The sequence below is a fragment of the Salmo salar genome, chromosome 13 (genome assembly GCF_965601325.2).
Source record: "Salmo salar chromosome 13, fSalSal1, whole genome shotgun sequence".
Classification (NCBI taxonomy): Eukaryota; Metazoa; Chordata; class Actinopteri; order Salmoniformes; family Salmonidae; genus Salmo; species Salmo salar.
Window position 1 is genome coordinate 48,657,490 of NC_138303.1, and position 12,858 is coordinate 48,670,347.

Sequence of the window (12,858 nt, forward strand, 5' to 3'; positions counted from 1 at the left end):
GAGTCCATCGTAAAAGCAGCAAAATAGCCATTTTCCGACCAACCACATGCATCACAAATAACCAAAAAACAGCTAAATGCAGCACTAACCTTTTACAAACTTCATCAGATGACACACCTAGTACATCATGTTACACAATGCATGCATTCTTTTGTTCAATAAAGTTCATATTTATATATGAAAACAGCATTTTACATCGGCGTCTGACGTTGACTAACTATTTTCCCGTCAAATGCAATCCGGGGAAACAGAGCTACAATTTACTGAATTACTATTCGAAAACATGTTTAAAATGTAATATTGTCATTCTAAGATTTATAGATGAATATCTCTTGAAAGCACCTGTCATACCAGATTTAAAAATAACTTTACTGGGTAATCACACTTAGCGATAAAAGGGGATGCGATACTCAGAAAATGAGCTAGTAAATACAGCTCGGCGCCATCTTGGAACAATCGCATATCACATCTAATGTTGTATAATATTGTCAATAATCCCTTACCTTTAGTTGTCTTCATCAGAAAGCACTTCCAGGAATCCCAGGTCCACAACAGATGTATTTTCGGTCGAAAAAGTCCATCCTTTATGTTCCATTAGCTTGCTGTTGTTAGCGCGTCCGAACGGTGTATCGAACTACTCTGCCGTGCGCGCCACAGCCGTTTCGAAATAAAACATTTTTTTCCCATTTAGGTTCGTTCAAACATGTCAAACGTTGTATAACATAAATCTTCAGGGCCTGTTTCAACAAGAGAGCCAATAAGATTCGAGGGGGATGATTTCATTGTGTTTCAAAACGTTTCCAAAGGTGGGGGTAGACAGGGCCGCCGGCGTCATAATGGTGATGGCCCTCCCCCTGTGACCAATTTCCAACGCGTCTCATTCACTGAGTTTCGACAGTAGAAGGCTCAAAACACTTTGTAAAGACTGGCGACATCTTGTGGAAGCAATAGGAAGTGCTCAATGAACGATATCTCACGGTGTGAATAATAGGCAACGATGTGAAGTTGAGTCCGCAATTCAGAATTCCACTTCCTGGTTCAATCGGTCTCGGGGTTTTGCTGCCATATGAGTTCTGTTATACTCACAGACACCATTCAAACAGTTTTAGAAACGTTAGGGGGTTTTCTATCCACAGGTATTAATTATATGCATATCCTAGCTTCTGAGTCTGATTAGTAGGCCGTTGAAAATGGGCACGAATTTTTTCCAAAATGCGCTGTGGCGCCCCCTATCGTAGGGTAACGTCAAGAGGTTTTAACCCTATGGTCTATTTTCACCGCCAAGATTTGCTGTTTAAGGAAAACCTGTATTGTTGTCATTGCTAAAATCGGTGAAATAGGAGAGTGCCAGCTATGCTTCATTGGCTGGGTTGTTGTAACGATGGTCTTTGGCTAGAGTCAAAGAGTCATGGGGTGAGTTTTGATGGCAACCACAAACAAATGGTAACTGGAAGAACAGCAAGTAAACTGGTCTGTGATGGAGAGCTGTTGTAGCAGTAGTGAAGTAGATAAATCATTTATCAGTTTTGTAAAATCATTACATTTTATGTAATGTTTCCTCAAATCCTCAGACTGTATATTTCACTAACCATGACTGCCGCTGTACAATTAATTACAATGTGTGTTGATGTAGTCATCATTGGTTACAGGAAAAACAAGTTTTCAGAACACCGGCACATTACCTCTGTGGTGCTGGGAAAATAAAACACACTACATAGTCCAAAGTGATAAGAGACTCCTGCACTCAAATGTAACTCTGCATGTCTATGTCGGACCAGACATTTACAGTGCCTTGCGAAAGTATTCGGCCCCCTTGAACTTTTCGACCTTTTGCCACATTTCAGGCTTCAAACATAAAGATATAAAACTGTAATTTTTTGTGAAGATCAACAACAAGTGGGACACAATCACAAAGTGGAACGAAATTTATTGGATATTTAAAACTTTTTTAACAAATCAAAAACTGAAAAATTGGGCGTGCAAAATTATTCAGCCCCCTTAAGTTAATACTTTGTAGCGCCACCTTTTGCTGCGATTACAGCTGTAAGTCGCTTGGGGTATGTCTCTATCAGTTTTGCACATCGAGAGACTGACATTTTTGCCCATTCCTCCTTGCAAAACAGCTCGAGCTCAGTGAGGTTGGATGGAGAGCGTTTGTGAACAGCAGTTTTCAGTTCTTTCCACAGATTCTCGATTGGATTCAGGTCTGGACTTTGACTTGGCCATTCTAACACCTGGATATGTTTATTTGTGAACCATTCCATTGTAGATTTTGCTTTATGTTTTGGATCATTGTCTTGTTGGAAGACAAATCTCCTTCCCAGTCTCAGGTCTTTTGCTGACTCCTTCAGGTTTTCTTCCAGAATGGTCCTGTATTTGGCTCCATCCATCTTCCCATCAATTTTAACCATCTTCCCTGCCCCTGCTGAAGAAAAGCAGGCCCAAACCATGATGCTGCCACCACCATGTTTGACAGTGGGGATGATGTGTTCAGGGTGATGAGCTGTGTTGCTTTTACGCCAAACATAACGTTTTGCATTGTTGCCAAAAAGTTCGATTTTGGTTTCTTCTGACCAGAGCACCTTCTTCCACATGTTTGGTGTGTCTCCCAGGTGGCTAGTGGCAAACTTTAAACAACACTTTTTATGGATATCTTTAAGAAATGGCTTTCTTCTTGCCACTCTTCCATAAAGGCCAGATTTGTGCAGTATACAACTGATTGTTGTCCTATGGACAGAGTCTCCCACCTCAGCTGTAGATCTCTGCAGTTCATCCAGAGTGATCATGGGCCTCTTGGCTGCATCTCTGATCAGTCTTCTCCTTGTATGAGCTGAAAGTTTAGAGGGACGGCCGGGTCTTCGTAGATTTGCAGTGGTCTGATACTCCTTCCATTTCAATATTATCGCTTGCACAGTGCTCCTTGGGATGTTTAAAGCTTGGGAAATCTTTTTGTATCCAAATCCGGCTTTAAACTTCTCCACAACAGTATCTCGGACCTGCCTGGTGTGTTCCTTGTTCTTCATGATGCTCTCTGCGCTTTAAACGGACCCCTGAGACTATCACAGGGCAGGTGCATTTATACGGAGACTTGATTACACACAGGTGGATTCTATTTATCATCATTAGTCATTTAGGTCAACATTGGATCATTCAGAGATCCTCACTGAACTTCTGGAGAGAGTTTGCTGCACTGAAAGTAAAGGGGCTGAATAATTTTGCACGGCCAATTTTTCAGGTTTTTTTTGTTAAAAAAGTTTGAAATATCCAATAAATTTCGTTCCACTTCATAATTGTGTCCCACTTGTCATTGATTCTTCACAGAAAATTACAGTTTTATATCTTTATGTTTGAAGCCTGAAATGTGGCAAAAGGTCGAAAAGTTCAAGGGAGCCGAATACTTTCGCAAGGCACTGTATGTCATTGTTGGCTAAGGCAATGGGATAAATGAGTGGGCAATGCCATAACTGGACTGATATACACATCCAGAGGTAAAATGTCATTTCAACCAGTTCTGCCCGCCGACACTTTATTGGAAAAGGTCCAACTCTGACCTAAAAGTGGGCGAGCAAACCCCCAGAAGTAAATCTGTGTGGAGGTAAGTCCTGAGAAAAGATTATGTTATCCTCATGACCTTACCTTGATGGTCACACGGCGGCCCGTGCTCATGTCGTGCATAAAGACGTACAGCAGTGTGGAAGGAGCTGCAGCAGGTAGAGTTTGAACTCGTCCCCTAGGGCCACCACAATTTGCTCAATCAGATATACATTGCATTCGGAAAGTATTCAGACCCCTTGACATTTTCCACATTTTGTTACATTACAGCCTTATTTTACAATTGATTAAATAGTTGTTTTCCCTCAATCTACACACAATAGTATTGTATTTTAGAAATATTAGCAAATGTATTAAAAATAAAAACTGAAATCACATTTACATAAGTATTCAGACCCTTCACTCAGTACTTTGTTGAAGCACCTTTGGCAGCAATTACAGTCTCCCAGTATCTGATGTCTCCCAGTATCTGGTGGAAAGGTGAATTAATCTCCCAGTGTCTGGTGGAAAGCAGACTGAGCCAGGTTTTCCTTGTGCTTAGCTCCATTCCATACATTTTTTATCCTGAAAAACTTCCCAGTCCTTAATGATGACAAGCATACCCACTATGCTTTGACAATAAGGACAGCGGTACTCAGTAAGGTGTTGTATTGGATTTGCCCCAAACATACAGTGGTTCTTCCTTTAAAAGTTTGGAGCTTACACCGCGATATTTTGGTAAATTGCGTCATTCTGGCAACAACGGCTGACACTTAAATAACGTGCCATAAAATTCTGCAGCACTCCGCAAGCTGTGCTGCAGTGCACATTAACTTTTAAAGGAAGAACCACTGTAAGTTTGTTTTCAGGACAAGACGTTAATTGCTTTGCCAAAATGATTGCAGTATAGTGCCTTGTCGCAAACAGGATGTACGTTTTGGAATATTTTTATTCTGTACAAGCTTCCTTCTTTTCACTTGTCAGTTAGGTTAGTAGTGGAGTAACTACAATGTTGTTGATCCAGCCGCAGTTGTCTCCCATCACAGCCTTTAACCTTTCACTGTTTTAAAGCCACCACTGGCCTCATGGTGAAATCGCTCAACTGTTCCCTTCCTCTGTATCTTTGTAGTGACTGGGTGTATTGATTCACCATCCAAAGAAATTAAGAACTTTTTTTTTACCCATCTACCAATAGATGCCATTCTTTGTGGGGCATTGGAAAACCTCCCTGGTCTTTGTGGTTGAATCTGTGTTTGAAATTTACTGCTCGACTGAGGGACCTTACAGATAATTGTATGTGTGCGGTACAGAGATGAGGTTGTTATTCAAAACTCATGTTTAACACTATTATTGCACACAGAGTGAGTCCATGCAACTTATTTGACTTGTTAAGCAACTGTTTACTCCTGAACTTATTTAGGCTTGCCAATACAAAGGGGTTGAATACTTGACTTAAAACATTCAGATTTAAATTTATTAATTTGTAACAATTTCGAAAAACATTCCAAATTATTATTTTTTTAAATAAAAACATTTTATACATTTTTAATTCAGGCTGTAGCAATAAAATACGGAAAAAGTCAAGTGGTGTGAATACTTTCTGAAGGCACTGTATGTGAAAGTACAGAACCTGTATTTGTTTGTAGCAAGTTAAATAAACATGTAATGTATTGCAATATTGAAGTTACACAGGGAACGGACATATTGGGATTTGACAGCGAACAGTAAAGTTAACCGAACAATAAACTTTGGCATGTTTTTCATGCCAACAAGACAAAGCATATTGAAACCACAACTGTTATCAATTTCTCCTTTAGAGTAGTCTTTATTTCAGCCATTCATATTCACAAAATTGTAGTCATCTTTCAATTTTTAAACAAGGAAATACGATACTTATGTATTCAGTAGTTATAGATTAAACAAATGCAAATCATAGTGCGGTGATGTTGATTATAGTATAAGCATCAGTATTAACAAAATGTATCTTTACATCTTGCCATCTGATGGCATTGATAATCAATAGGATGGATTTTAACGGTAGAAGAGTAACACAGCTGCTTCACTAATCTCCTTTGATGAACTCCATTCTGTGTTGGTACCATAGCCATTCCAGTCAAAGCTTGGGAAGTCACCACACTGACGAGGGGCCTGCTCAGGGAAGTGTCCACCACCACCAATACAGTAATGTTCAGTGTCGCAGCGAGTGTTCAGTGTTGGTTTGACCCCAGAGCAGATAGCCATGGCTGCCCGTTCATTATTTATTGGCCTGAAAGTAATGAAGCCAGGCTCAAACTGGTTTCTTAAGTTGGGCCCGTAAAAATTTCTGGTGGTCTCTATGTTCCCAAAGTCATACACGATTGGAATGGCAGGTCCTGTGTTGCCACATGCCCCAGCATTATATCTCACTGGGTAGAGCTTAAAGAGTTGGTGCAGGTTTCCCCCATAAATGGTGAGAAAGCGTCTCTCTGTGTGCTAGCGGAGGATGGCGGCTATGTTCCAGTGTTCCATAGGGGAGTTGTTGGGAACGTGCCACACCGACATGTCTTCTGCCACAATGTCATAATACCCAGGATTCTTGAAGTCATCTGAGGTGGCACCATCTGTGGTTCCAAAAGTAACCATGTTGGCCCAGTTTCCGTCTCCGTCTGGCCAGTTAGGGTTGCTGCCTTGCTGGCTAGACCAACGGTCACCCACTGTGCACTTCCCATACATGTTGTTCTCGTGCACACTCGCCACAAGTGTCCAGCCACCGCCAGCAGTAGTCATGTCGCAGAAGGTCTGGTAGACCCCCCCGTTGGCTGTGGTGAGGTAGTAGTTCTTTTTGGTCATATCTGTCTCTTATTTCCTTACAGCTTTTGGCAATGAAACTGGCCCTGTTTCTCAGCCTCTCCAAACGGTTCAAGACTGTTGTGGCTACTGGAGCCTCTGCATGCCCATTTTCTTGAAATGCTTTCACAAATTGAGGCAGTTGCACCATCAGTAGATGGATCATCATCAGGAGAAACCAATGCTTCATTTATTCTGTGGTGAGTTCTCAGTAAAGTATCTGTTCAGTATCGTGCTCTAGTCTCTTTGACAGACTGGGCAAAGACCAGTTCAACATCCAAATGGAGTTAATATTTGATTTAGTTGTCAATAGTTGCTAAATTCCGGTAACTTTCTCAAAATCTGCAGGTTTTCCAAAAACCCTGGTTGGAAGATTCATAGAAATCAGGAGGGAATAAGCAGGAAATCCAGAATACTCCAACAAATATTTCTGGAATTTTAACCCTTTACACTCGCGGGAAGAGGCCTATATCGATAGGGCTAAATTGAAATGTTTCTTAGAGAAGAAATGTGGAAAGCATATGCATAACCATGGTAACGACTAAAAGGGAACAGTTGAGATGATTAGACTAAAGGTGAGGAGGACACAACAGTTCACCTGTCAAGACTGAATACTTTTTTCATTTTTGTAATTTAACAAACACTTATCCAGAGCGATTTACAGCAGTGAGTGCATACATTTTTCGTACTGGTCCCCCGTGGGAATCAAACCTACAGCTCTAGAGTTGCAAGTGCAATACTCTACCGACGGAGCCACACAGAACCAAACATGGAATCCAAACATTACACTGTTGATTTTACATTTACTATACTTTGGATATGTTCAGTAACATGATTATTAATTCATTATTTTCTTGCAAAATTTGGGCACCATAAGACCAAAAACTGACAAGGGTTTGAGTGAGAGGTCTACTGGTGTCTCCAAGTGGCCACATACACACCCCTCTCTAAAGTGTGCACAGTTCTTAAGTCATTTCAATGCACTTTGACTCAAAGAAGAGTCCTCAAATATAAGGCGCTCTTTTGAGCTCTCCTAGCTGTGCCTTTGAGGAACTAGAGTTAGCACACTTGTAGTCATTTTGTTTGGAACACAGCCCGGCATCCCCGTCACACAATTACTGTTTACGCAATCCAAAAACTGTCCATTATAAATCTGGTCCAGCCAGGTGGCATCATCTGAAAGCTTGTTCTATTGCCAACATGACTAGCTAAATGATAAAAACTGAACTTACAGTGTTAGACTTCCACAAGGCAATTCAGAGAAGCATATCGTAATTTTGGTGCGCATAGAATGGAGTCATGAGTAGGGCTGTTGTGGTGACCGTATTACCGCCACATGACAGTGACAAGTCAGGAAGGCAGTCAAATTCCACATGACCGTTTAGTCACAGTAATTAGTTTTCTTCAAGCTCTGATACTGATGGTCATTAGTAGCCTACCAACCTGCTAACTGCCTGGTACTCAGCACTCTATTGTCTCTCTAATCACTGAAATCAATGCAAATGCATTCGAAAATCTAAATGAAAGACTTCATGAAAGCCCAGGAGCTCATGTTGCGCAACATTTCTGTAGGCTATGCAATAATAATTAAAAAGAGGATCCAATCATCTTTCTATAGGCTAGGCCTACTATACTTATTTCTCAACTTTCCTAATATTAAGTACATTGCTATATACATTGGTGTCACATATTGTTTTGTAAATGTAAAGACAAGATTAAATCAAGAATAGTCTGATGGGTGACAATATTAGCCTATGTGAATTATATACACTGCTCAAAAAAATAAAGGGAACACTTAAACAACACAATGTAACTCCAAGTCAATCACACTTCTGTGAAATCAAACTGTCCACTTAGGAAGCAACACTGATTGACAATACATTTCACATGCTGTTGTACAAATGGAATAGACAACAGGTGGAAATTATAGGCAATTAGCAAGACACCCCCAATAAAGGAGTGGTTCTGCAGGTGGGGACCACAGACCACTTCTCAGTTCCTATGCTTCCTGGCTGATGTTTTGGTCACTTTTGAATGCTGGCGGTGCTTTCACTCTAGTGGTAGCATGAGACGGAGTCTACAACCCACACAAGTGGCTCAGGTAATGCAGCTCATCCAGGATGGCACATCAATGCGAGCTGTGGCAAGAAGGTTTGCTGTGTCTGTCAGCGTAGAGTCCAGAGCATGGAGGCGCTACCAGGAGACAGGCCAGTACATCAGGAGACGTGGAGGAGGCCGTAGGAGGGCAACAACCCAGCAGCAGGACCGCTACCTCCGCCTTTGTGCAAGGAGGAGGAGCACTGCCAGAGCCCTGCAAAATGACCTCCAGCAGGCCACAAATGTGCATGTGTCTGCTCAAACGGTCAGAAACAGACTCCATGAGGGTGGTATGAGGGCCCGACGTCCACAGGTGGGGGTTGTGCTTACAGCCCAACACCGTGCAGGACATTTGGCATTTGCCAGAGAACACCAAGATTGGCAAATTCGCCACTGGCGCCCTGTGCTCTTCACAGATGAAAGCAGGTTCACACTGAGCACATGTGACAGAGTCTGGAGACGCCGTGGGGAACGTTCTGCTGCCTGCAACATCCTCCAGCATGACCGGTTTGGCGGTGGGTCAGTCATGGTGTGGGGTGGCATTTCTTTGGGGGGCCGCACAGCCCTCCATGTGCTCGCCAGAGGTAGCCTGACTGCCATTAGGTACAAAGATGAGATCCTCAGACCCCTTGTGAGACCATATGCTGGTGCGGTTGGCCCTGGGTTCCTCCTAATGCAAGACAATGCTAGACCTCATGTGGCTGGAGTGTGTCAGCAGTTCCTGCAAGAGGAAGGCATTGATGCTATGGACTGGCTCGCCCGTTCCCCAGACCTGAATCCAATTGAGCACATCTAGGACATCATGTCTCGCTCCATCCACCAACGCCACGTTGCACCACAGACTGTCCAGGAGTTGGTGGATGCTTTAGTCCAGGTCTGGGAGGAGATCCCTCAGGAGACCATCCGCCACCTCATCAGGAGCATGCCCAGGCGTTGTAGGGAGGTCATACAGGCACGTGGAGGCCACACACACTACTGAGCCTCATTTTGACTTGTTTTAAGGACATTACATCAAAGTTGGATCAGCCTGTAGTGTGGTTTTCCACTTTAATTTTGAGTGTGACTCCAAATCCAGACCTCCATGGGTTGATAAATTGGATTTCCATTGATTATTTTTGTGTGATTTTGTTGTCAGCACATTCAACTATGTAAAGAAAAGTATTTAATAAGATTATTTCATTCATTCAGATCTAGGATGTCATTTTAGTGTTCCCTTTATTTTTTGAGCAGTGTATTATCACTTGTGAATGATGCCCAGCATAATAAACAATGGTTGACTTGTTCGAATCATAGTCGCACACCTCACGTAGCCTAGCCCATAGGCCTATATGTTTTAATAAAGTTTGTCACAACTAGTGGCCAAATAACTTTAAGCACATTAATCTGCTTTACAAGGGGTATAGAGCCTAACTGGTATACATAAACTGGGGGATAGTAGATTGACATATGCTAGTGCTTTTGCTTTTCGTAAGGCCTACTCATGTTGTTGGTTGACGAAAAGTAATGTGGAAATGTATTCCAATATCTTCAATATGCACCCTGGAATTGGATAAGGACGCAAGTAATTGCGACCCCAATGTGTCAGTCTTCACGTGTTGCCTGTGAGAAAGATGCTTCGGATTGTGCAGCACATTCAGAGAGAAGGGTACAAGGCAGCACTCTGGGCCACAATAGGCATGGATTTCTTTAGGGTGCTTTACGGCCACAAAGGGGATGCCGCTGTGAAATTTGAGGCATTATCAAGTGCTTGTCAATTTGTGAATGAGAGACTATTGGAGTGTGTACAGCCTGCGCAAAATGTATGCCTTTCCAAGCAACTTTTTTCAAATCATTAGTCTCATCATGCAGCCTTACAATGTATTTAAAATCAAAACAGTCTGAAGTTTGTAAAACAACTAAAGTTACTTTGATAACTCTAAACTAAGCATATAGGAGTACCTATTTATTTGTTAACCGCTCAACACAGAAGTCGCATGTGCACACTCCCTAAAATCAATTAGAGAAAATATTTATTTTTATTCAGCTTTATTCAATTGTATTCTTCATATTATACTGCCACAAAATAAGCAAATCTTGTCTGCTAAATATACTAGTTTAGCAAAAGAATAGGTCCTGTGGGCTATTCTCTTCATCTGAAATAGTCTACATTTTCTTTAGACCTAGTGGTTCCTCCTTTAAAAGTTGTGAGCTTACACTGCGGGACTTTGAGGTACGCACCAAAGTACGTTAATCTCTAGGAGAACAAACACGTCTCCTTCCTGAGCGGTATGAAGGCTGTGTGGTCCCATGGTGTTTATACTTGCATACTATTGTTTGTAGAGATGAACGTGGTACCTTCAGGAATTTGGAAATTGCTCCCAAGGATGAATCAGACTTGTGGAGGTATACAATGTTTTTTCTGGGGTCTTGGCTGATTTCTTTTGATTTTCCCACGATGTCAAGCAAAGAGGCACTGAGTTTTAAGGTAGGCCTTGAAATACATCCACAGGTACACCTCCAGTTGACTCAAATTATGTCAATTAGCCTATCAGAAGCTTCTAAAGCCATGATGACATTTTCTGGAATTTTCCAAGCTGTTTAAAAGCACAGTCAACTTAGTGTATGTAGACTTCTGAACCACTGGAATTGTGATACAGTGAATTATAAGTGAAATAATCTGTCTGTAAACAATTGTTGGTAAAATGACTTGTGTCATGCACAAAGTAGATGTCCTAACCGACTTGACAAAACTATAGTTTGTTATTAAGAAATTTGCGGAGCGGTTGAAAAACGAGTTAAAATGACTCCAACCTAAGTGTATGTAAACTTCCAACTTCAACTGTACATGTACTGTAGTTATTACCACACGAGATTCCCACATTGTAGCCTGATCATGTACTCTTCCATGGCAAATAAAGGTGCCGTTCAGGTATGAATCTGAGACATTCCAGGTGTATCAAACTCCATTCTTTGAATGATGCGGTGTCTGCATTACAATTATACACTTCAACAGTTACCACTCCTGCTCCTGGGACATCAATGTGTAATCTATGCAATAGACTAGAAACATGATTTCATTAAAGGCTGATTTGTAATTCACATACACAGAAAACTATGCATATCTAACTATCTGCATTGATCTGAGGACACGGGATAGGTGTAGTATTTCAATGAGATACTTAATTTCAACCAGTGGAGAATGTGAAATGCTTTATTGAAAGAAGTTCATTGTCTAGGTGTTATAAATACATAATAATTATTGTAATATTATAAATACAAGTTCAATCTGTACTTCAATGCACATACGGTGTGCATTATAAAAACGAGGAAGAACGAGGTGAGGAGAGAGGTGATTAGACCGAAAGAGATAACAGCGGCAGACAGCACATGATTAACGAATTACAGTGCTACCCTAATTACCTCTCAGTTCATCACAAATGCGGTGTCTCCTAACCAGCCTTGGGCCCCCAGTTGGCCCGAAGGTTATCTTAACTTCTCTAGGGTAGGGAGCAGTATTTTGACATCCGGATGAAAGGCGTGCCCGTAGTAAACTGCCTGCTACTCAGGCTCAGAAGGTAGGATATGCATATTATTAGCAGATTTGGACAGAAAACACTGACGTTTCTAAAACTGTTTTAATGATGTCTGTGAGTATAACAGAACTCATATGGCAGGCAAAAACCTGAGAAAAATCCAACCAGGAAGTGTGGAAATCTTTTCAAGTGATTATCTATACAGTGACTTAGGGTTAATTTTGCACTTCCTAAGGCTTCCACTAGATGTCAACAGTCTTTAGAACGTTGTTTCATGCTTCTACTGTGAATAGGGAGAGAATAAGAGCTCCTGGAAGTATATGAGTGAGAAAATGACATGAGCTCAGTGGCGCGCACTCACCTGCGAGTTAGCTGTGTTCCTTTTCTTTTTTGAAGACAAAGGAATCGTCCAGGTTGGAATATTATGGAAGATTTATGATAAAAACATCCTAAAGATTGATTCTATACATCGTTTGACATGTTTCTACAAACTGTAGTATAACTTTGACTTTTCGTCTGGACTTAGTAAGCGCGTACCTAACGCGCGAACAAAATGGAGGTATTTGGACATAAAGATATAGTTTATCGAACATTTAATCTGGAACTGGGATCCCTGGGAGTGCATTCCGATGAAGATCAAAGGAAAGTGAATATTTATAATGTAATTTTTGTCATTTCTGTTGACTCCAAAATGGCGGGTATCTGTATGGCTTGTTTTGATATCTGAGCGCTGTACTCAGATTATTGCAAAATTTGCTTTCGCCATAAGGTTTTTGGAAATCTGACACAGCGGTTGCATTAAGGAGAAGTATCTATAATTCTTTGAATAACTTGAATATTTTATCAACGTTTATGATGAGAATTTCTGTGCTCATTCACCGGAAGTTTTGGG

General features: G+C 41.3%; 2 pseudogenes; both read right to left on the minus strand.

The window, feature by feature from the left end:
* The window catches only part of LOC106567298 (serine/threonine-protein kinase mTOR-like), a 131,419-nt pseudogene that overhangs the window by 89,287 nt on the left and 29,274 nt on the right, over window positions 1–12,858 (minus strand).
* LOC106566951 (intelectin pseudogene) lies at window positions 5,328–6,626 on the minus strand (annotated as a pseudogene).